The 27,082-nt window shown below is 45.4% G+C and overlaps 1 long non-coding RNA gene across 1 annotated transcript in view; it reads right to left on the reverse strand.

Moving 5' to 3' along the window:
* LOC144485434 (uncharacterized) overlaps positions 1-26,691 on the reverse strand; it is a 664,084-nt gene extending 637,393 nt beyond the window's left edge. Inside the window, exons 1-2 of the long non-coding RNA XR_013496168.1 lie at positions 26,551-26,691; positions 25,308-25,497 (exon numbers count right to left, since the gene is read on the reverse strand). This is a non-coding gene — a long non-coding RNA (uncharacterized LOC144485434). The remainder of the gene's footprint in view (positions 1-25,307; positions 25,498-26,550) is intronic.
* Between the last annotated feature and the right edge of the window lie 391 nt (positions 26,692-27,082).

Here is a 27,082-nt window from a genome sequence, read left to right on the forward strand (position 1 = left end):
TTGATGTTGTTTCAGGTCAGTGTGAAAACAAACCTTTCCACTTGAACCCAGCCTGCAGTCTAACACATTGCTTTCTGATGAATCCAGCTTCTCCATTTCCTGTTTGAAATGAGCTGCCTGAATGTTCCAGGCTCCATCCATGGCTTCAAGTACAACAAGATAGGGATGAAATCGAGAGGAACCTTTGCTTTTCATTCCAATGTTTTTCTGCAGTTCTGCCTTCCGATCTCCAGAACTAACTCTATTCCATCCTATGTGGGAGATATAGCCACTCACTTATGGATATGTGCTGCATGGGGAATGTAGAACCACAGGACTCATTCTTATATTAAGGATCAGTCATTAGTAACAAAGATCAAGGAAAATTTATTGTTGAAATGACTGTGACTCTTTGGCGTTTCCTATCCCAGATGATTGTAGACGCTCAGGCATTGGGTATATTTAGGAGACAATATGATAGATGTTTGGATACCAAGAGGATAAAGGGATAAGGGGTGTATCTGGAAGGTTGACTTCAGATAGAAGACCAGTCATTATCATATTAAGTATCAGCGCAGGTTCCGGAGGCTTCACGGCCTATTCCTGTTCCCATTTCAGATGTGTTTGAATGTCCTTACACCTGTGAAGTATTCTGTCCGGTGTATCTTATAAAGTTTGCTTTTTATAACTTTATTTTTGACTGCATATCTCTGTAACTGAATTAAATGATCAATTTTCCAAATTCATCAAAAACATTTTAATGGTTGGCAGGGAATTGCTTCAGATGTGTGGAGCTTTTCCCATACAGCACACTATTGCCTCAGGGAAGGGTAAAGCACATCCTGGTTACATAACACGAACAAAAACGTCCTGCAGGATAACAAATATTAGAATGACGTTCGAGGAAACTGTTTCAACAAAGCTAGGGAATGAGTGAAATTCACAGTATGATAATCCGTAGAGATTTCAAAGCAAGGAATGAGTGAGGGAGAGGGAGGGGAAGTTGAAAACTGGAATTGGGGATTTACCCTGTGTTCAAGCCGCATTTCTCCCCCAGAACCTCTGAAGGTTAAAAGAGAATTCAGGGCTGCCTCCAGCTGCTTCCAGTGAGGAGAGCAGAGAACAACATTAAAGTTTCACTGAAAATCGAGGCATTATTACTCACAAGCAAACCCATTGATTATAATGATTGAAAAAGAGTGAAGTCAGGGAAAGCACAATGTCATGTATTGAAAAAACTTCTTGTTAGGTGCTGGGAATCCAACTTGGAAAGATGAACTGGAAAATAATATTAACAAACAAAGAGAGAGAACAACATTGAGAATTATTTAAATGAAGATGTATAGACTTCAGGAAAAATCTATTTCACTCAAGAAATACAGTCCAGTCAATAATTGAAATGCTGTGCAGGAGTAAATGGGAAAGGAATCATTTAAAAGTCTGCACTAAATATTTAATACAGAGGAATGTGAGGTGATGCATTATGGAAAGAATGTAGAGGAGAGGAAGTCAGTTCAGAAGAGTGTTCAGGGTCTTTGGGACGTAGCGGATTTCTGTACAATGGTCTTTCAAGGTGGCAGAATGTATTGAGGGGGTTAACAGCAAAACAATTGGGCTTTTGGGGCTTCACAAAGGGGATCATCGGGTACAAAAACAGGGAAATTATGATGAATACTTAGAAACCTCTGGTTAGACCACAAGGGCGGCATGGTAGCACAGTGGTTAGCACTGCTGCTTTACATCTCCAGGGACCTGGGTTCGATCCCCGGCTTGGGTCACTGTCTGTGTGGAGTTTGCACATTCTCCTCGTGTCTGCGTGGTTTCCTCCGGGTGCTCCGGTTTCCTCCCAGTCCAAAGATGTGCGGGTTAGGTTGATTGGCTATGCTAAAATTGCCCCTTAGTGACCTGGGATGCATGGATTAGCGGGTAAACTATATGGGGATAGGGCCTGGGTGGGATTGTGGTCGGTGCAGACTCGATGGGCTGAATGGCCTCTTTCTGTACTATAGGGTTCCTATGAATTAGACATCCCTAACTGCCTTCTGATGGTGCTATTTTAGTGCCTCCCACCCCAGCATATCCGCAGAGTAGTGAACTCTCCCCTCCCGCCGAGCCCTGAACTGCAGCATCCACGACGCCAGGAGCTCTCTCTCTCTCTCACTCTCCTGTGTTCCTCCATTTCACAATCTCTGCAAATCAGTAACAGCTTCCAGACAATAAGTCTAGCTCGCCTTTAAGAGAGGCAGACCAGCTGGATTACCAGCCATGTAAAACTGCTGGCCAGCTTGCAGGTGTTAATAGCACGGAGAATTCTTGCTTAAAGGCTACATTTGTAGAAATGAGGATGTGGCAGGAAGGGATACGCGTTTTGTCCTCTAATACATTCAGACAGCAGAGTCACTCCCCATGTGTGTGACTATAAAAACTGCAAACTCCCCGAGATTAGGTACAGAAGATTTCTGTTCCAGCTTTCTGAGGAACTCCACTGAAGATGATGAAAACTCTTTTCTTGCTGATTGTGCTTCTGTCGCTGAGCCCGCCCGTTCTGACTTCAAGGGCTTCAAGGGCTCAATTTGACTCTCCTACTGGTAAACATGTTCAGTGACTGAACATTCAAGGAATTTACCTATGAGACTGGTTCTCTATTAATGTCAGATCTTTTATGTCTCCCTCTGCTCTTAGATTGTGGGTGTGGTGGGGTCTGCTCTGAGGAAAATCCCTTGGACTGTCCTTCAGGGCAGAGAGTGAGTGTGTACTAGTCGAGGGGAGGAAGGGAAGTGTGGGCTTATATTAAATATAAAAGAGTTAAGGTTGATGTCTGATCCGGAGTCACAGAAATCACAGAAACCCTACAGTGCAGAAGGAGGCCATTCGGCCCATCGAGTCTGCACCGACCACAATCCCACCCAGGCCCTACCCCCACATATTTTAACCCCTAATGCCACTAACCTACGCATCTCAGGGGCAATTTTTAACCTGGCCAATCAACCTAACCCGCACATCTCTGGACTGTGGGAGGAAACCGGAGCACCCGGAGGAAACCCACGCAGACACGAGGAGAATGTGCAAACTCCACACAGACAATGACCCAAGCCGGGAATCGAACCCGGGTCCCTGGAGCTGTGAAGCAGCAGTGCTAACCACTGTGCTACCGTGCCGCCCAGGCCCAGTCACAGTGACAGGATCAGTAACGAGACTTTCACATTATTCTCTCTCCCTCTGTGTGCAAAACCATCTCTCCATTCACTTTTCATTTTGCATTGTAGTGGACAAGGAGAATTGCGATCAGTTTGGAGGACAAATTCGTGAAGAGGCCTGTAAGGAAATGGAGGAGTCTCTTTTCCCAAAATCCGTCAAGCCACTATGTTGCGTTCCAATATCGTGAAAGATACAGGGATGGATTCGCAGCAGCTCGAGCTCTCCAAGTTCTCACTGAATGAAATCTTCCTTCTTTGGAAACAGTCTCCTATTTGATTTGCTCTGTCCACTAATCCCTGACCCTGACTTACTGCTGTCTGAAAAATGGGCTGCACTCTGAAATAAAACTTATTGCATTTATCACAACTCCATATCGTGTCTTCTTTCTCTTAAGGGTCAGTGTATTCCAGGACAAGGTGTTTGGAGATAGGATGAGGCTGGGAGAAGTGGTGGGAATTTCAGGAATTGGGAAGCGAGAATCATCGCAGGGAATTTCTGAAATTTCAGAGCAACCCATTCTGGAAGGGTCGGAGAGGGGGCCGGGGGGTGGGAGGGGGACTTGGTGGAGCTGCGAATGGTCAGCACTCTGACCATTTGCAGAGGAATATCACAGACAATGCAGTGCTTTCAAAATGTAGTTCCTGATGTTGGAAACTCAGCGACTACATTTCACTGATGTCAATTAAATCCACAGCAGGGCTGCGGAAATTGGGAGGAGTGGAAATGGGAAGGCAAAAAAAGGAACGGGATAGCTATAGAAACATAGAAAAACTACAACACAATACAGGCCCTTCAGCCCACAAAGTTGTGGCGAACATGTCCCTACCTTAGCGATTACTAGGCTTACCTATAACCCTCTATCTTACTAAGTTCCATGTACTTATCTAAAAGTCTCTTAAAAGACCCTATCGAATCCACCACCACCACCGTTGCTGGCAGCCCATTCCACGCACCCACCACCCTCTCAGTGGAAAAACTTACCCCGACATCTCCTCTGTACCTACTCCCCAGCACCTTAAACCTGTGTCCTCTTGTGGCACCCATTTCAGCCCGAGGAAAAAGCCTCTGACCGTCCACTCGACCAATACCTGAACCAATACTCGATCAATACCAAGTGACCTTAACATGGGGCGGCACGGTAGCACAGTGGTTAGCACTGCTGCTTCACAGCTCCAGGGACCTGGGTTCGATTCCCGGCTTGGGTCACCATCTGTGTGGAGTTTGCACATTCTCCTCGTGTCTGCATGGGTTTCCTCTGGGTGCTCCGGTTTCCTCCCACAGTCCAAAGATGTGCGGGTGAGGTTAATTGGCCAGGTTAAAAATTGCCCCTTAGAGTCCTTAGATGCGTAGGTTAGAGGGATTAGCGGGTAAATATGTGGAGGTCGGGCCTGGGTGGGATTGTGGTCGGTGCAGACTCGATGGGCCGAATGGTCTCCTTCTGCACTGTAAGGTTTCTATGATTTCTAATACCTATCAACATCTTATATACCTCTATCAGGTCACCGCTCATCCTTCGTCTCTCCAAGGAGAAAAGGCTGAGCTCACCCAACCTATCTTCATAAGGCGTGCCCTCCAATCCAGGCAACATCCTTGTAAATCTCCTCTGCACCCTTTCTATGGCTTCCACATCCTTCCTGTAATGAGGCGACCAGAACAGAGCACAGTACTCCAGGTGGGATCTGACCAGGGTCCTATATAGCTGCAACATTATCTCACGACTCCTAAACTCAGTTCCTCGATTGATGAAGGCCAGTACACCATACGCCTTCTTAACCACAGCCTCAACCTGCACAGCTGCTTTGAGCGTCCTATGAACTCGGACCCCAAGATCCTTCTGATCTTCCACACTGCCAAGAGTCCAACCATTAATATTATATTCCGCCATCCGATTTGACCTGACAAAATGATTCACCTCACACTTATCTGGGTTAAACTCCATCTGCCACTTCTCCACCTAGTCTTGCATCCTAGCAATGTCTCGCTGCAACTTCTGACATCCCTCCACACTATCCACGACACCTCCAACCTTTGTGTCATCAGCAAACTTACCAACCCATCCCTCCACTTCCTCATCCAGGTCATTTATAAAAATCACAAAGAGTAAGGGTCCCAGAACAGATCCCTGGGGCACTCCACTGGTGACTGACCTCCATTCAGAATATGACCCATCGATAACCACTCTTTGCCTTCTGTGGGCAAGCCAGTTCCGGATCCACAAAGCAATGTCCCCTTGGATCCCATGCCCCCTCACTTTCTTAATAAGCCTTGCATAGGGCACCTTGTCAACTGCCTTGCTGAAGTCCATATTTACTACATCTACTGTTCTTCCTTCATCAATGTGTTTAGTCACATCCTCAAAAAATTCAACCAGGCTCGTAAGGCATGATCTGCCTTTGACAAAGCCATGCTGACTATTCTTAATCATATTATACCTCTCCAAATGTTCATAAATCCTGCCTCTCAGGATCTTCTCCATCAACTTACCAACCATTGAGGTTAGACTCACTGGTCTATAATTTCCAGGGCTATTTCTACTCCTTTTCTTGAATAAAAGAAGGGAGAAATAAAAGAAGGGTGGAAGGAAGAAAGAAAGATGGAGGCAGAGATTGGGAGGGGTAAGGCCATAAAGGGTTTTGAAAGCAAGGAGGAGAATTTTAACATTGAGACCACGCAGCGATTAGGAGTTGCAGACTGAACCGGACTTAGAGTGAATTCTGATAAGGGAAGCAGAGTTGTGAATCAACTAATTGGTGGTGAATATGAGTTTATCCAGGAGAATGCTTGAATGGACAAGTCACGAGGGAACAAACGCATGGATGAGGGTTTCAGATACGGGTGAGTTGAGGCATTATCGACTATGTGTGATGTTACACAGCTGGAAATATGTGATCTTGGTGAAGGAGTAGGTACGTGCTCAGAATCTCATTTCCGAGTCTAATGAGGTGCCAAGGTTATGAGGGTTTACTTCAGCCTCAAACAGTGACCAGGGAGAGAGAGATGGAGTCAGTGACTTGGAGCAGAATCTGTGGTGGGAACTTTGTCCTCCGAATATTCAGATGGGGAATTCTCTGCTTATCCAGTACTGGATGTCGAATAAGCAGTCTAATAATTTCATAACATGAGATTGGTTGTAAGTGGTGATTGTGAGCTGCGTGTTATCAGCATACATGTGAAAAGCAACAGTGTTTTCAGATAATGTCACAAAAAGGTAAGGTGCAAATGAGAAATAGGAGGGAGACAAGGATAGATCCCTGTGGGATTCGGAAGTTAACAGAACAGGAATGGGAAGAGAAACCATTGCAGCTGATATTCTGCCTCTGATCAGAAAGATAAAACCGAAACCAGGTGAGTGCAGTCTTACACAGCTGAACAATCCCTTCTCATTGTTCTGAACCTCTCCACACCTTTAACATGGTTAACTGCACCATCCTGCTCCAATACCTTCCCACTGTCAAGTCAGTGTTCACAGCAGATGAAGATGTCAGTACCTGACATCCTGGGGAAACTAATGATGAAGGAAGGGCTGGGCCTCAGAAAACAAGTGTGGAGAAGGCTGGAGTTCTCATTTACCTTCATCTCGGTGGCAGCTCCTCCATCTCAATGTGTGTGGCGAGATCAGGCCATTCTGCTCAGTCAGGAACACAGTAAGAAGTTTAACAACACCAGGTTAAAGTCCAACAGGTTTATTTGGTAGCAAAAGCCACACAAGCTTTCGAGGCTCTGAGCCCCTTCTTCAGGTGAGTGGGAATTCTGTTCACAAACAGAACTTATAAGACACAGACTCAATTTACATGAATGATGGTTGGAATGCGAATACTTACAACTAATCCAGTCTTTAAGAAACAAAACAATGGGAGTGGGGAGAGGTACATCCACCAGGTACACGGTACATACTCTTGCAACTCGGCCAACGTTGTCTACCTGATACGCTGCAAGAAAGGATGTCCCGAGGCATGGTACATTGGGGAAACTATGCAGACGCTGCGACAACGGATGAATGAACACCGCTCGACAATCACCAGGCAAGACTGTTCTCTTCCTGTTGGGGAGCACTTCAGCGGTCACGGGCATTCGGCCTCTGATATTCGGGTAAGCGTTCTCCAAGGCGGCCTTCGCGACACACGACAGCGCAGAGTCGCGGAGCAGAAACTGATAGCCAGGTTCCGCACACACAAGGACGGCCTCAACCGGGATATTGGGTTTATGTCACACTATTTCACATAAATATTTCTGCTTTTTTCCTCCTGAGTCTTTATCATGCGATCCTAGAATCAGAATTTATGTCACACTATTTGTAACTCCCACAGTTGCGTGGACCTGCAGAGTTTCACCGGCTGTCTTGTCTGGAGACAATACACATCTTTTTAGCCTGTCTTGATGCTCTCCCCACTCCCATTGTTTTGTTTCTTAAAGACTGGATTAGTTGTAAGTATTCGCATTCCAACCATCATTCATGTAAATTGAGTCTGTGTCTTATAAGTTCTGTTTGTGAACAGAATTCCCACTCACCTGAAGAAGGGGCTCAGAGCCTCGAAAGCTTGTGTGGCTTTTGCTACCAAATAAACCTGTTGGACTTTAACCTGGTGTTGTTAAACTTCTTACTGTGTTTACCCCAGTCCAACGCCGGCATCTCCACATCATGACAGTCAGGAACATCCAGACTGACTGATTATGCAGAGTGAGGTGTTCTAACCCGGTGTGGCACTGAGCCCCTCACACAGAGCACAGGAAGATCCCAGTCTCTGTGCTGAATGGTCTGCCTCCAGGAGGTTTTCAGCGCCGGTGCTGCTGAGGCTGGGGAACTGCAGCGTGAAATGTTTACACAGGAAGCTGCCATTGGAAACCCTGAGCTCCGGATTTACAGCCGGGCGGGACGGGATTCCCGCTACCAAAACCCTTCCCCATCCGGAGCCCCGCCGCGGGCTCAGGGTCCGGGCCCGGGGACTGAAGCCACCTGCCGGACATTTGCTGCCGCTCCGCGCGGTGTCTGATCGGCCCTGGGTCACCTCTGCCCTCTTTACCGACCTATTGACCAATCACAGCCACCGGACTGTGACTGACAGCTGGACAAACCAATCGGACTGTGGGACCGCTCCATTATCCAATGGATGGTCTGCGCTGACTGTGTGACAGCTACTTTATCCAATCAGTGAGCGCTGTCCCTCTGGAATGGGAGCGAACAATGGAAATGATGCCGCTGATCCCGACCAATAGAAGAGCGGGCTGCTCAGTTAAACACACGCCCACATTGTGCTTGACATCTCTCCTTGTTTTCCCTCTGCATCTGATAACTACTGAGCTCATTCCTCCCCACCTGAAGTCTGCAGGGTCTCACACTGAACCGGGTGTCACAGTTCTCTGGGACTCAGCTCGAAAATTTGCTCTCGAAACCTCACTGCCTCGATTTTGTTTTCCTCCCCTTCCATTTCTATCGCGTTTCCTCCACTTATTTCCTCCTTCCTTTCCCCCGAGTTCTATTTCTGTTACGCTCTGACTTTCACCAGTCCTGTTGTTGCTTTAACGAGCATCAGTAAATTAGAGTTGTACAACGGTAATTCTAATAGCGGTCCTGGTTTAAGGATTCTTTCCCTGCCTCCAGCTCTCTGATTTCTCATTGGTTTCAGCCGCGGATTGAATTGAATGACGCTGGGCTGGGAGGGATGCTGCTGGAGTCGAAAAATACCGCCGCATTGCGATTGGTGTCTGTGTTACAGCGTCGTTCTTCGATTGGCTCAGACTGATGTGAATTGTAATGTGGTGGGGTGTTGAGCGAAGCACGTCTCTCTGCTATTACAGTAAGAAGTCTCACAACACCAGGTTAAAGTCCAACAGGTTTATTTGGTAGCAAAAGCCACTCGCTTTCGGAGCGCTCGCTGCTCCTTCGTCAGGTGAGTGGCATTTAAGTTCACAAACAGGGCATATAAAGACACAATCTCAATTTACAAAATAATGGTTGGAATGCGAGTCTTTACAGATAATCATGTCTCAAAGGGACAGACAATGTGAGTGGAGAGAGGGTTAAGCACAGGTTAAAGAGATGTGTATTGTCTCCAGCCGGGACAGTTAGTGAGATTTTGCAAGCCCACGCAAGTCGCAGGGGGTCCAGATAGCGTGACATGAACCCAAGATCCCGGCTGAGGCCGTCCTCATGTGCGCGGAACTTGGCTATCAGTCTCTGCTCAGCAACTCTGCGCTGTCGTGTGTCGTGAAGGCCACCTTGGAGAACGTTTACCCGAAGATCAAAGGCCCGTGACCGCTCAAGTGTTCCCCAATAGGAAGAGAACACACTTGCCTGGTGATTGTCGAGCGGTGTTCATTCATCCATTGTTGTAGTGCCTGCATGGTCTCCCCAATGTACCATGCCTCGGGACATCCTTTCCTGTAGCATATCAGGTAGACAACATTGGCCGAGTTGCAAGTGTATGTACCTGGGAGATGGTGTTCTCATGTGAGATTATGGCATCCGTGTCGATGATCCAGCACATCTTGCAGAGGTTGCTGTGGCAGGGTTGTGTGGTGTCGTGGTCACTGTTCTCCTGAAGGCTGGGTAGTTTGCTGCGGACAATGGTCTGTTTGAGGTTGTGCGGTTGTTTGAAGGCAAGAAATGGGGGTGTGGGGATGGCCTTGGCGAGATGTTCGTCTTCATCAATGACATGTTGAAGGCTCCAGAGAAGATGTCGTAGCTTCTCCGCTCTGGGGAAGTACTGGACGACGAAGGGTATTCTGTCCGCCGTGTCCCGTGTTTGTCCTCTGTCCCGGATGGAGACAATATACATCTCTTTAACCTGTGCTTAACCCTCGCTCCACTCACATTGTCTATACCTTTAAGACTCGAGTACCTGTAAAGACCCGCATTACAACCATTATTCTGTAAATTAAGTTTGTGTCTTTATATGCCATGTTTGTGAACAGAACTCCGACTCACCTGATGAAGGGGCAACGCTCCAAAAGCTAGTGGCGTTTGCCACCAAATAAACCTGTTGGGACTTTAACCTGACGTTGAGACTTCTGACTGTGTTTACCCCAGTCCAACGCCGGCATCTCCACATCATGACTCTGCTATTAGTCAGAATTAAGCGTAATTTCCATTGTTCGCGCACATTAGACAGGCGCAGCTCACTGATTGGATAATGCAGCTGTCACTCAATCAGCGCAGAGCGTCTATTGGATCACAGGGATGTCCCAAATGCTGATTAGTTGCCTTAGTTGTCGGACACAGGCCGGTGACTGTGATTGGACAGTGGGTGGGGATTATACTGGACTCATCAGACACCGGGCGGCGGCAAATGTCCGGCCAGTGGCCTCAGTCCCCGGGCCCGGATCCTGAGCCAGCGGGGGGACTCCGGATGGGTGAAGGCTTTTGGCAGCGGGAATCCTGTCCTGCCCGGCTGTCAATCCGCAGCTCAGTGTTAAAAATGGCGGCTTCCTATGTAAACATGTCACGCTGCAGTTCCCCAATCTCAGCAGTGGCGGCGCTGCAAACCCCGTGTAGTCAGACCAATCAGCAGAGAGACTTGGGTTCCTCCTATGGTGTGTGTGTGGGGCTCAGTGCCACACCAGGTTAGAACAACTCACTCTGCATCGGCCAGGAAGAAATACTGGGATCTTCCTGTGCTCTGTCTGGGTCCAGGGCTTGGTTACTCTGAATGGATCTCCTCCATTGTTTTGTTCTCGTTACAGCCTCTCTCTCTTACAGTCAGTCTGGGTGTTCCTGACTGAGCAGAATGGACTGATCTCACCACACACACAGAGATGGAGGGGCTGCTGCCCGAGATGAAGATGATTGAGAAGTTCGGCCTTCTCTACACCCGTTTACTGAGGCCCAGCCCTTCATTCATCATTCGTTTCCCAAGGATGTCAGGTACATTAACATCTTCATCTGCTGTGCACACTGACCTGACAGTGGGAAGGTATTGGAGCAGGATGGTGCAGCCAACCATGTCAAAGGCATGGACAGGTTGAGAAGGATGAGGAGGGATTGTGCAGCAGGGTAAGACTGCACTCGCCTGGTTCCATTCTTATCTTTCTGGTCATAGGCACAATATCACCCGCAATGGTTTCTCTTCCCACTCCTGTGTTGTTACCTCCTGAATCCCCCAAGGAGCTATCCTTGGCTCCGTCCTATTTCTAGACCTTACCCCTCGGTGACATTATCTGAAGAACAGTACTAGTTTTCACATGTATGCTGATATCACCAGTTCTACCTCACCATCACCTCTCAGAACCAAACCCACTTATTAAATTATTAGATTGTTTATCCGACATCCTGTACAAGATAAGCAGAGAATTCCCCATTAAATATCTAGAAGACCAAAGGTCCCACCACAAATTCCATTCCCAGTCAATGACTCCATCACTCTCCCTGGTCACTGTCGAGGCTGAAACAAACCTTCATAATCTTGGCACATCATTAGACACAGAAATGAGATTCTGAACACCTGCATCAAGATCACCTGTTTCCAGCTGTGTAACTTCACACATTGTTGATAATACCTGAACTCACCCGTACCTGAAACCCTCATCCATGCTTTTGTTACCTCGAGACTTGCTGATTCAAATACACTCCTCCTGCCCAGCAGATTTTATTCCCTAAAAGGCATTAGTAAACCAGATGGGGTTTTATGACAATCGACAATTAATTCCAGATTTGTCTTGAATTAAAACTTCACCACTTGCCCTTTTGGGTTTTGAACCCAGCTCCCCAGAGCATTACCCAGGATCTCTGGATTACTTGTCCACGACGCCACTGCCTCCCCCAAACAATGTCAGGACTGGGATTTGAACCCTTGCCTTTTCCATCACCCTCATGAAAATCTCGAGCAAGTTCATCAAGTACAATTCATCCTTAGTAATTACATTGGGGTTTTCCTTAATTAATGTACATTAGCACAAGTGAGTGTTAATTTTATCTCAGGTTGTTATTTGGAGAATATTCCACATTGCTGATGTTAAACTGATTGGACTAATTCTTATAGCCTTTTCTGAAGAGGTGTGTTTACCATTTGCAATTCTCCAGTCCTTTGGCACCACCCCTATAACTAGATAGGTTAGAAAAAAAATAGCCATTGCCTCTGCAATTTCCACCCTTATTTCCCTCAGTATCCATGGATCCGTCTCTTCCAGTAACAAGGACACAGCAATTCAGAACAGACATTGACCACATGGCACATTGACTCTGTTCCACCATTCAATTCGATCATGGCTCATTTATTTATTTACCTCCAAGCAGCATATTCCTGACCATCACCACCCTCTGAGTAAAAAGGTTTTTCCTCACATCCCCCCAAACCTCCCACCCCTCGCTTTTAATTTGTCTCCCCTCGGAACTGACCCTGCAACTAAGGGGAACAGCTGCTCCCTATCCATGCCCCTAATAATCTTGAACACCTCAATCAGGTCGCCCCTCAGTCTTCTCTGCTCCAATGAAAAAAACCCAAGTCTATCCAACATAACTTAAATGTTCCATCCCAGGCAACATCCTGGTAAATCTCCTCTGCACCCGCTCAATGTCCTTCCTATAATGTGGCGACCAGAACCGCACACAGTGCTCCAGCTTTGGCCTCACCACAGTTCTATACAACTCCATCATGACCTCTTTGCTTTTGTAATCTATTCCCCGATTGATATAGGGGAGTGTGACATATGCCTTTTTCACCACCCTATTAACCTGCCTTTCCGCCTTCCCAGATTTATGGACAAACATGCCAAGGTCCTTTCGTTCTTCGAAACTTCCCAGTGTCAGATCTTTCATAGAATACTTCCATGTCAAATTAAAATGTATCAATTTATCAACTTGAACTGAACCATTAATCAGCATTCTCTAAAGATTGCAATTCAATAACTCTTAAATCCCTCATAGAATATTCCCCAAATGCCTCCCCTTTTCCTGGTAACATCTTTGCACTCTCTCTATCAGCTGTATTTCTCTTTGAAAGTGTGGATTCCAAACTGTCAGTGCAGGCTCCAGATGTGGGCGTACCAGCTGCTTGGAGAGTTTCAGATCGTGGGTTTCATCTCCACTTTACTCCTTGATTCTCTGAGAAACCAAAATTTGTCTATTTCAGCCTTAACTGTCATACAATCGCTACTGTGCAGATGGAGGCCATTTGGCCCATCGAGTCTGCACCGACTCTCTGACACAGCATCCCACCCAGAACCTATCTTGGTAACCTACATATTTATCCTGCTAATCCCCCGAACCAAAACATTTGGGACACGAACAGGCAATTCAGCATGGTCAATCCACCCAACGTTTGGAGCATGCGAGGAAGCGCAAACAAGGGGAGGACGTGCAAACAGCACACAATCACTCAAGGTAGAATGGAACCTGGGTCCCTGGCACTTTGAAACAGTATGTGTGAGGGATTTACTCACTCTGATACAGTGTGTGTGGGATTTACTCACTCTCTGACACAGTGTGTGTGTGAGGGATTTACTCACTCTGATACAGTGTGTGTGGGATTTACTCACTCTCTGATACAGTGTGTGAAGTGTAGGATTTACTCACTCTCTGATACAGTGTGTGAGTGTGGGATTTACTCACACTCTGATACAGTGTGTGAGTGTGGGATTTACTCACTCTCTGATACAGTGTGAGAGTGTGGGATTTACTCACTCTCTGATACAGTGTGGGATTTACTCACTCTCTGATACAGTGTGAGTGTGGGACTTACTCACTCTCTGATACAGTGAGAGTGTGGGATTTACCCAATCTCTGACACAGTGTGTGAGTGTGGGATTTACTCACTCTGATACAGTGTATGAGTGTGGGATTTACTCACTCTGATACAGTGTGAGAGTGTGGGATTTACTCACTCTCTGATAGAGTGTGAGTGTGGGATTTACTCACTCTCTGATACAGTGTGTGAGTGTGGGATTTACTCACTCTGATACAGTGTATGAGTGTGGGATTTACTCACTCTGATACAGTGTGAGAGTGTGGGATTTACTCACTCTCTGATACAGTGTGAGAGTGTGGGATTTACTCACTCTCTGATACAGTGTGAGCGTGTGGGATTTACTCACTCTCTGATACAGTGTGAGGTTGGGATTTACTCACTCTCTGATACAGTGTGAGAGTGTGGGATTTACTCACTCTCTGATACAGTGTGTGAGTGTGGGATTTACTCACTCTGATACAGTGAGAGAGTGTGGGATTTACTCACTCTCTGATACAGCGTGAGAGTGTGGGATTTACTCACTCTCTGATACAGCGTGTGAGTGTGGGATTTACTCACTCTCTGATACAGTGTGTGAGTGTGTGTGGGATTTACTCACTCTCTGATACAGTGTGAGAGTGTGGGATTTACTCACTCTGATGCAGTGTGTGAGTGTGGGATTTACTCACTCTCTGATACAGTGTGTGAGATTTACTCACTCTCTGATACAGTGAGAGTGTGGGATTTACTCACTCTCTGATACAGTGTGTGAGTGTGTGTGGGATTTACTCACTCTCTGATAGTGTGAGAGTGTGGGATTTACTCACTCTGATACAGTGTGAGAGTGTGGGATTTACTCACTCTCTGATACAGTGTGAGAGTGTGGGATTTACTCACTCTCTGATACAGTGTGAGTGTGGGATTTACTCACTCTCTGACACAGTGTGTGTGTGTGGGGTTTACTTACTCTCTGATACAGTGTGTGAGTGTGGGAATTACTCACTCTGATACAGTGTATGAGTGTGGGATTTACTCACTCTGATACAGTGTGTGAGTATGGGATTTACTCACTCTCTGATACAGTGTGAGAGTGTGGGATTTACTCACTCTCTGATACAGTGTGAGTGTGGGATTTACTCACTCTCTGATACAGTGTGTGAAGTGTGGGATTTACTCACTCTCTGATACAGTGTGTGAAGTGTGGGATTTACTCACTCTCTGATACAGTGTGAGAGTGTGGGATTTACTCACTCTCTGATACAGTGTGTGAGTGTGGGATTTACTCACTCTCTGATACAGTGTGTGAGTGTGGGATTTACTCACTCTCTGATACAGTGAGAGTGTGGGATTTACTCACTCTGATACAGAGTGTGTGGGATTTACTCACTATGTTGGTTTGTGAAGGTGGGGTTCATTCTGTATCTTTCAGTCCCAGGGACTGCATGTGACAGATGGAGACTCATTGTGTATTTGCCAGTTAGTGGGGGCTGAGAGTGAGCGCGGGATTCATTCTCTCCCTGCGATGATATGCCAGTTTTGGATTAATGTTGTAGCTGTCCTTCTCGGCCACAATTTGGGGAACTGGGTTTATTCTGTACCTATCAGTCTCTGCAACTGTCTGAGAGATTCATCCTGTATTTGTCAGTCTCTGGCAGTGTGAATCAGTGTGATTTTGACTGGATATCTTTCAGTCTGTGGCATTGAGTGTGCTCTGCTGCTCAATATGATAGTGGAATTCAGTCTGTATCTGTCAGCTACTGGCACTGAATGGGAATGTGGGAATCATTCTCAAAATCTGGGAATCTTTGACACCAATTCTGCATCTGTTTATCTTCAGTGCTGTTTTTGAAAGTGGTGCTGTCTGTGAGATTGGGATCAATTGTCAGGGCTCTGCATATGAATATATGTAGCCTCTAACATATGTAAGTGTGTCACATTGTGAAGGATGAGGAACTTCAATTATTGAGATACACTGGGGAAGTTGGGACCACTTTCCTTGGAGCAGAGCAGGTTGAGAGGAGATTTGATAACAGTATTCAGAATCATGAGGAGTCTGGACAGAGTTGACAGAGAGAAACTGCTGGAAGGATTGAGAAGCAGAGGGAACAGGTTTGAGGGAATTGGGGAAAGAAGGAATGGATACAGGAGGAGAAACTTTGCCATGCAGCGAGTGGTTATGATCTGGGGATGTGGGGCCTGACAGTGCACGAGAGGCAGCTTCAATTGAGGGATTCAAGAAAGAATTGAAAATGAAGAATGTACAGAGATGTGGGGAGGAGGTAGATGAATGGCCCGAGGTGTGTTCTCACTTGGAGAGCCAGAACTTGACAGGCCCAAAATCCTATTTCAATGGTGTAACAACTATGTCTCTCTGTGTGTTTGACTGTGTTGATTACGCACATCAGATTCTTCTGCTGTATGTGAATGTGCAATTCATTCTGTTTCTGTCAGGACCTGGTGGGAGTTTTAAGAGTGGGATTATTTTATTATAAATCAGAGATCCTCTGTGGGAATGTGGAAAACCTGTCTGAAAATGTGGGTCTGTAACTCCCATTCTTTAATATGGGGTGTGTAGTGCGTGGTCACCTTCATCAGTTTATGTGGGTTTGTGTTGATTTCTGACGATCAGTGGCACCATATACGTGTGTCAGACTGATTAGTGCCATTCAGGATCAGGCTCAGGGAGTGTCAGTGAGTTCAGTAACAGTCTGCATCAGTCAGTGTCTGGTAATGGACAAGTGCTTGACAATGATTCTGAATCTGTCGTCTCTGCTGCTTTGACAGTGTGGGATTCATTACATAACCTCAGGCTCTGGGACTGTTTAACAATCTGAGTTTATTCCATGTTGAAATTTCAGCACAGAAACAGACCATTAATGCTGTGGGTTTTAATGAAATAATTGAGAGTTTCACTCAGTTTTAAATCACTTTCTATTTGGACACAATTGGGAAGGAGCATGGATCTTTTCATCTCACAATCATTGCAAAGTGAAATAAAGTGTTATTCAAATTTTATTACTCAAATTGATGCCTTCATTATTCATTCTGTTTGTAAGGAGTTGATACTCGAATGTTGAGCTCAGTTTTCACTGCAAGAATAGAATATTTGCCATAGACTATGAGGCATTAGTTCGGTTTGTGATCTATATCTCAATCTTTACTCATCAAATTTATATGAATTCTTATTTTAATCACAGTTGGTGTCTCAGGTTATACTATCATTCAGTTCTATCTGGTATTTAATTGAATTGCAGCTAATTCTGTCATATTGTCTGACAGACACACTGACAATCTGATAGCGGCTGAGAATTCGGACTGGGATTTATCTATCAACCTGTCAGTGGTACTGACTTGGGAAGACATGGAGACAATGTCTGTTTCTCCTGCTCTGATTGATTGTTGGATTGAAAATGTGTCTCTGGAACTAGTTCCGTTGCCTGAGACTGTGGAACTGATGCACTGAGAGAGAGAACATGCATACTGCATGTGAGGAACTCGCTGCACTGTTCATTGCAACTCAGGTGGAAGAAACTTCAAACTAACCTTGATTGGTTCAATGATTTGCCTGTCAGGAATAATGTATTCTTTGTAACCCAAGTACAATGAGGGAACAATACACAGGCCTTCAATTAAATCTCAGTATATAATCATAATGAACAGCCACAAAGGAACCCCAGTGATACAAACATTGTCAATGTCTGACTGCAGGCCTCAGTGTCTGTGTAAGAGATGCATAATCAGTGGCGGTAGGCGCTACAACAATTCAATGACATTCAGATAGAACTGAAACCCTGCACTGCTCCATGAATGGGATAACCGGATGGAGCAGAGACATTGGTAATATTTCCATTCATTGCTCCGCTGTGATTAACCAGATAGTAATCATAACCAAACAGTCTCCATTTAAAATGTGTCCATCCTCATTCTCACCTGGTGCCTGCAAGAGCTGCTCTTTGTCTAACTCCCCACATCCTGACTGTCTGCCTCTGTTTCCAATCTTCACTGTCCAATAACAATTATGTGGAGCTGCCAGCGTTGAACGAATATCTCGCCAAGGCCATCCCCACACCCCCACTTCTTGCCTTCAAACAACCGCACAACCTCAAACAGACCATTGTCCGCAGCAAACTACCCAGCCTTCAGGAGAACAGTGACCACGACACCACACAACCCTGCCACAGCAACCTCCGCAAGACGTGCCGGATCATAAGACCATAAGACATAGGAGCGGAAGTAAGGCCATTCGGCCCATCATCGACACGGATGCCATCATCTCACATGAGAACACCATCCACCAGGTACACGGTACATACTCTTGCAACTCAGCCAACGTTGTCTACCTGATACGCTGCAGGAAAGGATGTCCTGAGGCATGGTACATTGGGGAGACCAAGCAGACACTATGAGAACGGATGAACGAACACTGCTCGACAATCACCAGGCAGGAGTGTTCCCTTCCAGTCGGGGAACACTTCAGCAGTCATGGGCATTTAGCCTCTGATCTTCGGGTAAGCGTTCTCCAAGGCGGCCTTCACGACACACGACAACGCAGAGTCGCTGAGCAGAAACTGATAGCCAAGTTCCGCACACGAGGACGACCTCAACCGGGATCTTGGGTTCGTGTCACACTATCTATAACCCCCATGACTTGCCTCAGCTTGCAAAATTTCATAACTGTCCTGGTTGGAGAAATTTACACACCTCTTTAAATTGTGCTTGGCCCTCTCTCCACTCACATTGTCTGTACCTTTAAGACGTGTATACCTGTAAAGACTCACATTCCAACCATTATCTTGTAAATTGAGTTTGTGTCTATATGTGCCCTGTTTGTGAACATAACTCCTCCTCACCTGATGAAGGGGCAGTGCTCAGAAAGCTTGTGCTGCCAATTAAACCTGTTGGATTTTAACCTGGTGTTGTGAGACTTCTTACAATAACAAGCCAGGGGAGACTGGAACTAGAGTCATTACTGTACAAGAGGCGGCGATTCACAACATCCAGTTCATGCTGGTTCTCCATGGAACAATCCAGTCAGTCCCATTCACCTGCTCTATCCCATAGCCCTACAAGTATATTTGCCTCAAATGTTCATCCCAATTCCACTTTGAAATTATTCATTGTCTCTGCTTCCACCCTCAGAGGCAGCGACTTCCAGGTTGTTACTCACTGCATGAAAAGTTCTTCCACACATCCCCTCTCTGTCTCTTCCCAAAACATTCAACTTGTGCCCCCGAGTCCCTGTACTATCCGTGAATGGGATCAGCTTTTCTTTGTCTACCTGATCCACATCTGCCATGATCCTGTCCACCTCTATCAGACCTCCCCCTCAATCTGCTTTGCTCCAAACAGATCAACCTTAGCTTCTCCAACCTAACATGATGGCTAAAACTCTTCATTGCTGAAACCATTCTGGTAAATCTCCTCTGCATCCGCTGAATAATCCTCACATGTTCCCTCAAGTGTGCTGAGTCGAACTGGACACAATACTCCAGCTGTGGTCCAATCAGAGCTTTCTAAAGGCTCAGCATAACTTGCATGATTCTGTATTCAATGCCTCTGTGTCCTCATGGGGAGGGTCACTCTTGTGGATGGGGAGGGTTTGAACTAAACTGGCAGGGGAGTAGGCACAAGTATATAGAAGTCGGAAACAGGAATATCTAGAGAAGGACCATATAAGAAACGAGCAGATGAAGAAGGAATTCAAGAGGAAGACAAGGAGAGGTTTAGAATGCATGTGAGTAATCACACAAAGTGTGGTGAATAAGGTTGGTGAGTTAGAAGCACAAATAGCCACATGGGAATACAATACACAGGCAATGATGAAAATGTGGTGTCGAAATGGAGGGGGCTGCATGCTTACTATTCAATACTAAGTGATCAGAAATGATAGAGAAGGGAAAAAAGGGAGGTATGTTGATAAAGTGACAGAGGAGCAAATCTGCAAGGAGATTACAGATGTACAAGAACTATAGAGTGGTGCTGTACTGGAGCTGGGATTGTGCAATGAGACAGGACTGATTGATAATCTCATTGTGAAGGCATCCTGAAGTAGTAGTAATCATAAAATGATTGACTTTACATTCAGGATGAGGAAGAGAATTGAGTTCAAGATGAGTATTTACACTTAAATAAGGGCAATTATGAGGACATAAAAGTGGAGCTAGTTAAAGTGAACTGGCAAGTTGCTTAAGGGAAAGATCACGGTACGGTAGCACAGTGGTTAGCACTGCTGCTTCACAGCTCCAGTGTCCCAGGTTCGATTCCCGGCTTGGGTCACTGTCTGTGTGGAGTTTGCACATTCTCTTCGTGTCTGTGTGGGTTTCCTCCGGGTGCTCTGGTTTCCTCCCACAGTCCAAAGATGTGCGGGTTAGGTTGATTGGCCAGGTTAAAAATTGCCCCTTAGAGTCCTGGGATGCGTAGGTTAGAGGGATTAGCGGGTAAATATGTGGGGGTAGGGCCTGGGTGGGATTGTGGTCGGTGCAGACTCGATGGGCCGAATGGCCTCCTTCTGCACTGGAGGGTTTCTATGATTCTATGATCAATAGAGGCTGAGTGGCAGACATTTAAGGGGATACTTCAAAATACAAACAAAAGATACATTCCAAAGAACAACATAAATTACATGGGAAGGCTCTGTCAGCTGTGGTTAGCAAGAATATTTGGAGAAAATATTAATCTTAAAGAAAAAGGAGACATCTTTGCGCAAAGAGGAGAGGCAGGTCAGAAGATTGGAAAGAATATAAAGAACATCAAAGAATGACAAAAAGATTGATAAGGAGGGAAAAACTTGAGAGAAAGCTAACTAGTAATATAAAGATGGATAGTCAGATTCTCTGTTGATATTTAAATAAGGAAAGATTTAACAAAGTGAATGTTGGTCCCATAGAAAGTGTGTCTTGGGAACTGAATGGAAAGCTGTACTATGACACATGAATTAAACAATTACGAGTCTTCACGATAGAAGTAACATCCCAGAAATAGCTGTAAATCAGGAAACTGAAGGGTGGGAGTAGCTCACGAAAATTACAATCACCAGGGAAGTGTATGAGCCAATTGTTGGGTCCATGGGCTGTTGGACTTCACCCTGAGGTCTTGAAAGAAGTGGCGAATGAGATAGTCGATGCATCAATTGTTCAAAGTTCCCTTCATTTGGCAAGATTCAATTAAATTAGAAGATAGGAAATGCAACTCCTTTATACAAAAAGGGAGGGAGACAGAAAGCAGGAAACTTCAGGCCAGTTTGCCAAATATCTCTGAGACCGAAAATGTTAGAAGCCATTATTAAAGATGTTAATGTAACGCACTTGGAAACATTCAAAGTATTCAGGCTTTTGTTTAACCATTGTGGTTTTGTGCAATGGAAATCATGTTTGACCAATTGATTGGATTTCTTTGAAGGAGTCACATGTGCTGTGGATAAAGGGGAACTGCTGGATGTACTGTACTTAGATTTCCAGAAGCTGGATGTACTGTACTTAGATTTCCAGAAGTGGGCGGCACGGTAGCACAGTGGTTAGCACTGCTGCTTCACAGCTCCAGGGTCCCGGGTTCGATTCCCGGCTCGGGTCACTTTCTGTGTGGAGTTTGCACATTCTCCTCGTGTTTGCGTGGGTTTCCTCCGGGTGCTCCGGTTTCCTCCCACAGTCCAAAGATGTGCGGGTTAGGTTGATTGGCCAGGTTAAAATTGCCCCTGAGATGCGTAGGTTAGAGGGATTAGCGGGTAAATATGTGGGGGGTAGGGCCTGGATGGGATTGTGGTCGGTGCAGACTCGATGGGCCGAATGGCCTCCTTCTGCACTGTAGGGTTTCTATGATTCATTTCTATGAAGCTCCGGTACAGACATGATGGGCCAAATGACCTCCTTCTGCACCGTAGAAATTCTGTGATTTGGTAACTTGCCATATGAAAGGTTGTTGTGAAAAACAAAAGCTCATGGTGTAGCAGGTATCATATTGGGATGGAATGAGGATTTGTTCGGTAACAGGAAATCGAATTGGCGTCAGTGGATATTTTTTTGTTTGCAGGATATGAATGATGTGCCACAGGGATCAGTGCCGGGGCCTCAACTTTTTACAATTTATATAAATGACTTGGATGAAGGGACTGAAGGTAAGGTTGATAAATTTGCTGATTACACAATGGATAGGTGGGAAAATAAATTGTGAAGATGACACAAGCGGGCTACAAAGGGACATTGTAGGTGAAGTTAACGCACAAAAATCTGGCAAATGGAACATAATGTGGGCAAATATGAAACCATCCATTTTGGCAGGAAGAATAAAAAGTGCATTATCAAAATGGTGGGAGATTATGGAGCTCTGATGTGCAGAGGGATCTGGTTGTCCTCGTGCATGAATCGTAAAAGACAAGTATAGAGGTCCAGCAATTAAGTAGGAAAGCTAATAGGATGTTATTGTTTATTGTGAAGGGAATTGATGACAAAAGTAAGGCGTTTACGCTTCAGTTGTAAGGGCATTGGTGAGACCACATCAGGAGTATTGTGTACAGTACTGCTCTCCATATCTAAGGAAAAATGTAAATGTGCTAGAAACAGTTTAGAGAAGGTTTAATGGACTAATACCAGGAATGAGCGGGTTGTCTTGTGAAGAAAGGTTGAAGAGGTTGGGTTTAGATCCACGAGAGTAAAGAAGAGTAAGAGGTGCCTTGATCTTAACCTTTAAGATCCTGAGGTGTATTGACAGGGTGGATATGGAGAAGATGTTTCCTCTTGTCGGAGAATCTAGAACTAGGAGTCACTGCGAAACATAAGGTGGAGATGAGGAGAGTATTTTTTCTCAGAGGGTCGTGAATCTCTGGAATTCTCTTCCACAAAAGGAAGCAGAAGCAACATTTAAGTATTTTTAAGGCAAAGCTCGATATAGTCTTGTTTAACAAGGGGGTGAAAGGTTATCAGGGGTTGGCAGGAATGTAGGTTTGATATTACAATCAGATCAGCCATTATCTTATTGAACAGTGGAGCAGGTTGGAGGGGCCAAGTGGCCTATGCCTGCTCCTAATTCACACATTCATATATCTGGGAATTTGTGAATTGTGTTCAACAGAATTTGCTTGACCGGAATGTTCTTGGTCAAACGAGGAAGGAAGCATTGCTGGATCTGCTGCTGGGGAATGGGGTCACTCCACACCACAAACCCGCCACCCAGCCAACTGAGCAAACCGACCCCTAAGACAGGACAGAGGTAATTTCACACTGAAACAGAGAAACAGAGACTAACTGATCGGTTGGTTAGTTAGCTCAGTTGGCTGGATGGCTGGTTTGTGATGTCGAGTGATGCCAGCAGCATGGGTTCAATTCCTGTACTGGATGAGGTTATTCATGAAAGAGGAGAGCAGCCTTGGTCATCTGGAACTCAAGCAACTTCAGCCATTACTTCTCTGTCCATCTTCATTAGTGTACGTGAGGATGGAATTAATTCTGTATCTGTTATTCTCTATTGCTATCTGTGAATGGGGCATTAACTCTCTGTTCAGCTCTGTTTTGCATGCGAGAGTGGAATTCACCGTCAGTCTTTGTTACTGTATATAAATGCAGCATTAGCTCTTTCCCAGTCTCTCTTGGTGGAATTGAATGTGTAATTAACTCCCTCTGTCAGTCTGTGTTTCTATACCTTAGTTTCCATTACTGTATTTTAGTGTGGCATTAACACACTGATAATTTGTGTTACTGTATTTTGAATTCACTCTGTCAATCTGTAATAATGTAAGTAAATCTCTGTCTGTCAGTCTCTTACTGTATGGAAGTGGGTCACTGTCAACTTAGCAAACTGCAGCGAATTGAGCGCCATCTGGATCAGTGCTGGGTTCTCAGCTATTTACAATCAATATGAGTGACTCAGAAGAAGGACAGACCATCACCCAATTTTGAGACAATAGATAGGTGGGAAAACAGATTGTGAGAAGGGCACAGAGAGTCTGCAAGGGGATACAGACAGGTTAAGTGAGTGGGCACAAATTTAGCAGGCAAGATACAATGTAGGAAAAGGTTTCCCAGTTTAGTGGGAAGAATAGGAAAAAAGAACATTGTTTAAGTGGAGAGAAATGGCAATCCTGAAATATCTGGCTGTCCTTGTACATGAATCACAGGATGTTAATTTGCAGATATGGCAAATAATTGGAAAGTCAAATGGAATGTTGATCTTAATTCCAGGAGGGATGGAGTCTAAAATTATGGAAATCTTGCTACAACTACAGGACATTGGTGCAACAACAAGTAAGAATCCGGTGTAAAGTTTTCATCTGCTTATTTAAGGAGGGATATACTTGCATTAGAGGCAATTCAGTGAAGGTTCACTGGGCTGATTCCTGAGATGAAGGAGTTATCTTATGAGGAAAGTTGAAGCAAGTTGGGAAGAATGAGAGATGATCTTACTGAAACATATCAGATCCTGAGGGGGCTTGACAGGGCAGATGCTGAGAGGGATGTTGCCATTTGTGGGGGAAACTAGAACGAGAGGAAACAGTTTAAAATAAAGTGTTTCTTATTTAAATGGAGATTATAGAATTTCACTGGTGAAGAAATTTCACTTCTTCAGGTGAGAATTCCCAGGAACAATTCTGTTCAGGTGTTGAACAGAATTCCCACTCCCCTGAAGAAGGGGCTTGGAGCTCCGAAAGCTTGTGTGGCTTTTGCTACCAAATAAACCTGTTGGACTTTAACCTGGTGTTATTAAACTTCTTACTGTGTTTACCCCAGTCCAACACCAGCATCTCCACATCCTGAGTTAAGATCAACAGACTGTGATGACCGGTATTCGAAGCCGGGTCAGCTGCTGGGAATGCAGCTATGCTCACCACTATACCACCATCACTAAACATTTTAATCAATTAGCAGCAGGCCATTCGGTCCCCTGAACCTGCTTCACAAACAATGTCATGCAATGAGGAGATATATCCTATGCTCCTGAGAGTAAGGGCCTGAAGCTACGCCAATTAATCTAGCTGAGATGAGGAGGAAGTTATTCTCTAAAAGTGATCTTGATAATTACAATAGATCTTTATGATCTTGATAATTCACTGTTACTGAGAAAGTGGAGGTTGGGTCATTGAATAGATTCAAGTCTGAGTTATTCATAGTTTTGATTTATCAGATAGTCAAGCATTGTGGGGACAGGCAGGAAAGAGGAGTTGAGGCACAATCAGATCAGCAATGATCTTATTGAATGGCAGAGCAGGCCTAATGGGCTGAATGGCCTTCTCCTGCTCCATTTTCTTTTCTGATTTTATGTCAGTGTGGGACTCACTCTGTGTCTGTCAGTCTCTGTTACTGTATTTCAGTGTGGAATTAACTCAGTCTGATATTGCATCTGCGTGGATTTGATTCTCTGTCCATCATATGTGAGCATGCAATGTCTCTGTCACTGTGTAGGAAACAGTTAGTGATCTTTTATCACAAATCCATCAGCATCTCCTCAATTTACAATCCAGTTCAAAATCAGCCAACAAGAACATACCTTCACAGAAAGTGAGCGACTGACTGCCACGTCCAACATCCACCCTGATTAAAAATGGTTTTTAATTTGTCTATTTCTGGCTTCAGTTTTCTGAGCAACAGCTGCAATGATTCACCGGTAAAATTATGTGGACACTGGAAATCTGAAACAAGGTGAAAATTCTGGGAACACACATGGGCTCAGGCAGCATCTGTGGAGAGAGAAACAGAGTTCATGTTTCAGCTCACTGACAATCATCCTGCAATAAAACACTTATTGATATCTGCCAATGGCAGCCACAGTTCCCACATGATGGCGTAGTGGTATTGTCGCTGGACTAGTGATCCAGAGATCCAGTGTAATGCAATGGGACCTGAATATCACCACAGCAAAGAGTGAAATATGAACTCAATAAAAATCTGGAATCAAAAGCCGAATGATGGCCATGCTGTAAAAAACCCATTTGATTCATTGATGTCCCTTTCGGGAAGGAAATCTGCCTACATGACCTGCCCTGGCCAACAGGTGACTCCAGACACACAGCAATGTGGCTGACTCTTAAATCCCCTCTGAAATGGCCTAACAAGCCAGCGACATCCACAGCACGTGAATGAACAAAAACAATTCCCTGCACCCCAGAAAGCGCTCTATCCAACACACTGACTTGCCCAGGCACTGAGAGCGGACATGACTCCCCCAGGGGCAGCCACAGGGCAATCGGTGCTGGAAGTTTCCTCACTGCCAGTTTTAAAGTTTGTTTATTTATTAGTGTTAGAAGTAGGCTTACATTAACACTGCAATGAAGCTTTTGTGAAAATCCTCTGGCCACCACGCTCCGGTGCTTGATTGGGTACACTGAGGGAGGATTAAGCATGACCAATGCACCAAACGAGCACGTTTTTCAGACTCTGGGAGGAAACCTATGCAGACACAGAGAGATTGTGTGCAGACTCCGCAGTGACCCAAGCCAGGAATTGAACCTGGCATTGTGAGACAGCAGTGCTAACCACTGCACCACTCCTATTCCACCAAGCTGCCTGTGTCCTTTTGAAGTTTCCCACTTTCCTCCTCACAGTTGCCAATGCCTCCAAGTTTGGTGGCGTGTGGAAATGTTGAGCTTGTGTCCTGTACACCAAGCTGTGTGTCATTAATATATATCAGGAAGAGCAGGGCTCCTCACACCGAGCCCTGGGGAACTCCACTGGAAACCTTCCTCCAGTCTGAAAAACAACCATTAACCACTACTCTGTTTCCTCTCACTCACACTATTCCATGTGGGACGGTGAGGATGGCCTCGCTGCACCATCCGTCTCGCGATGCCGCACCCGGTGGCTTTGATTCGGACTCTGAGAGCAGCTGAGACTCGCTGTTGGAGCTCCTGCATAGTTCCGCTCAGCTTCCGGGAGCCGCACTGCGCATGCCCCACGTAGACGGACGACCTTCCGGGGCGAGGCCAAATAGCGCCTGCGCAGTGTGAACCATTCGGAACGAGATAGATCGTATTCATTAACGCGCTGCATCCTGGGTTACATCGGCCACCATTAATACCTCTCTCGGGATTAACTTTAAATCCATCGGAATACTGCCAGCGAATTTATCGCGAATTAATCTATTTCCTCTTGTTGTTTGAAAAATCGGAAATAAAATATCGTCATTTCTGCATATCTATATCCCTGTACAAGATTATGAAGGGTATAGATAGGGTGAACAGTGGGAAGCTTTTTCCCAGGTCGGAGGTGACGATCACGAGGGGTCACGGGCTCAAGCTGAGAGGGGCGAAGTATAACTCAGACATC

Source organism: Mustelus asterias, unplaced genomic scaffold (genome assembly GCF_964213995.1).
Source record: "Mustelus asterias unplaced genomic scaffold, sMusAst1.hap1.1 HAP1_SCAFFOLD_194, whole genome shotgun sequence".
Lineage (NCBI taxonomy): Eukaryota > Metazoa > Chordata > Chondrichthyes > Carcharhiniformes > Triakidae > Mustelus > Mustelus asterias.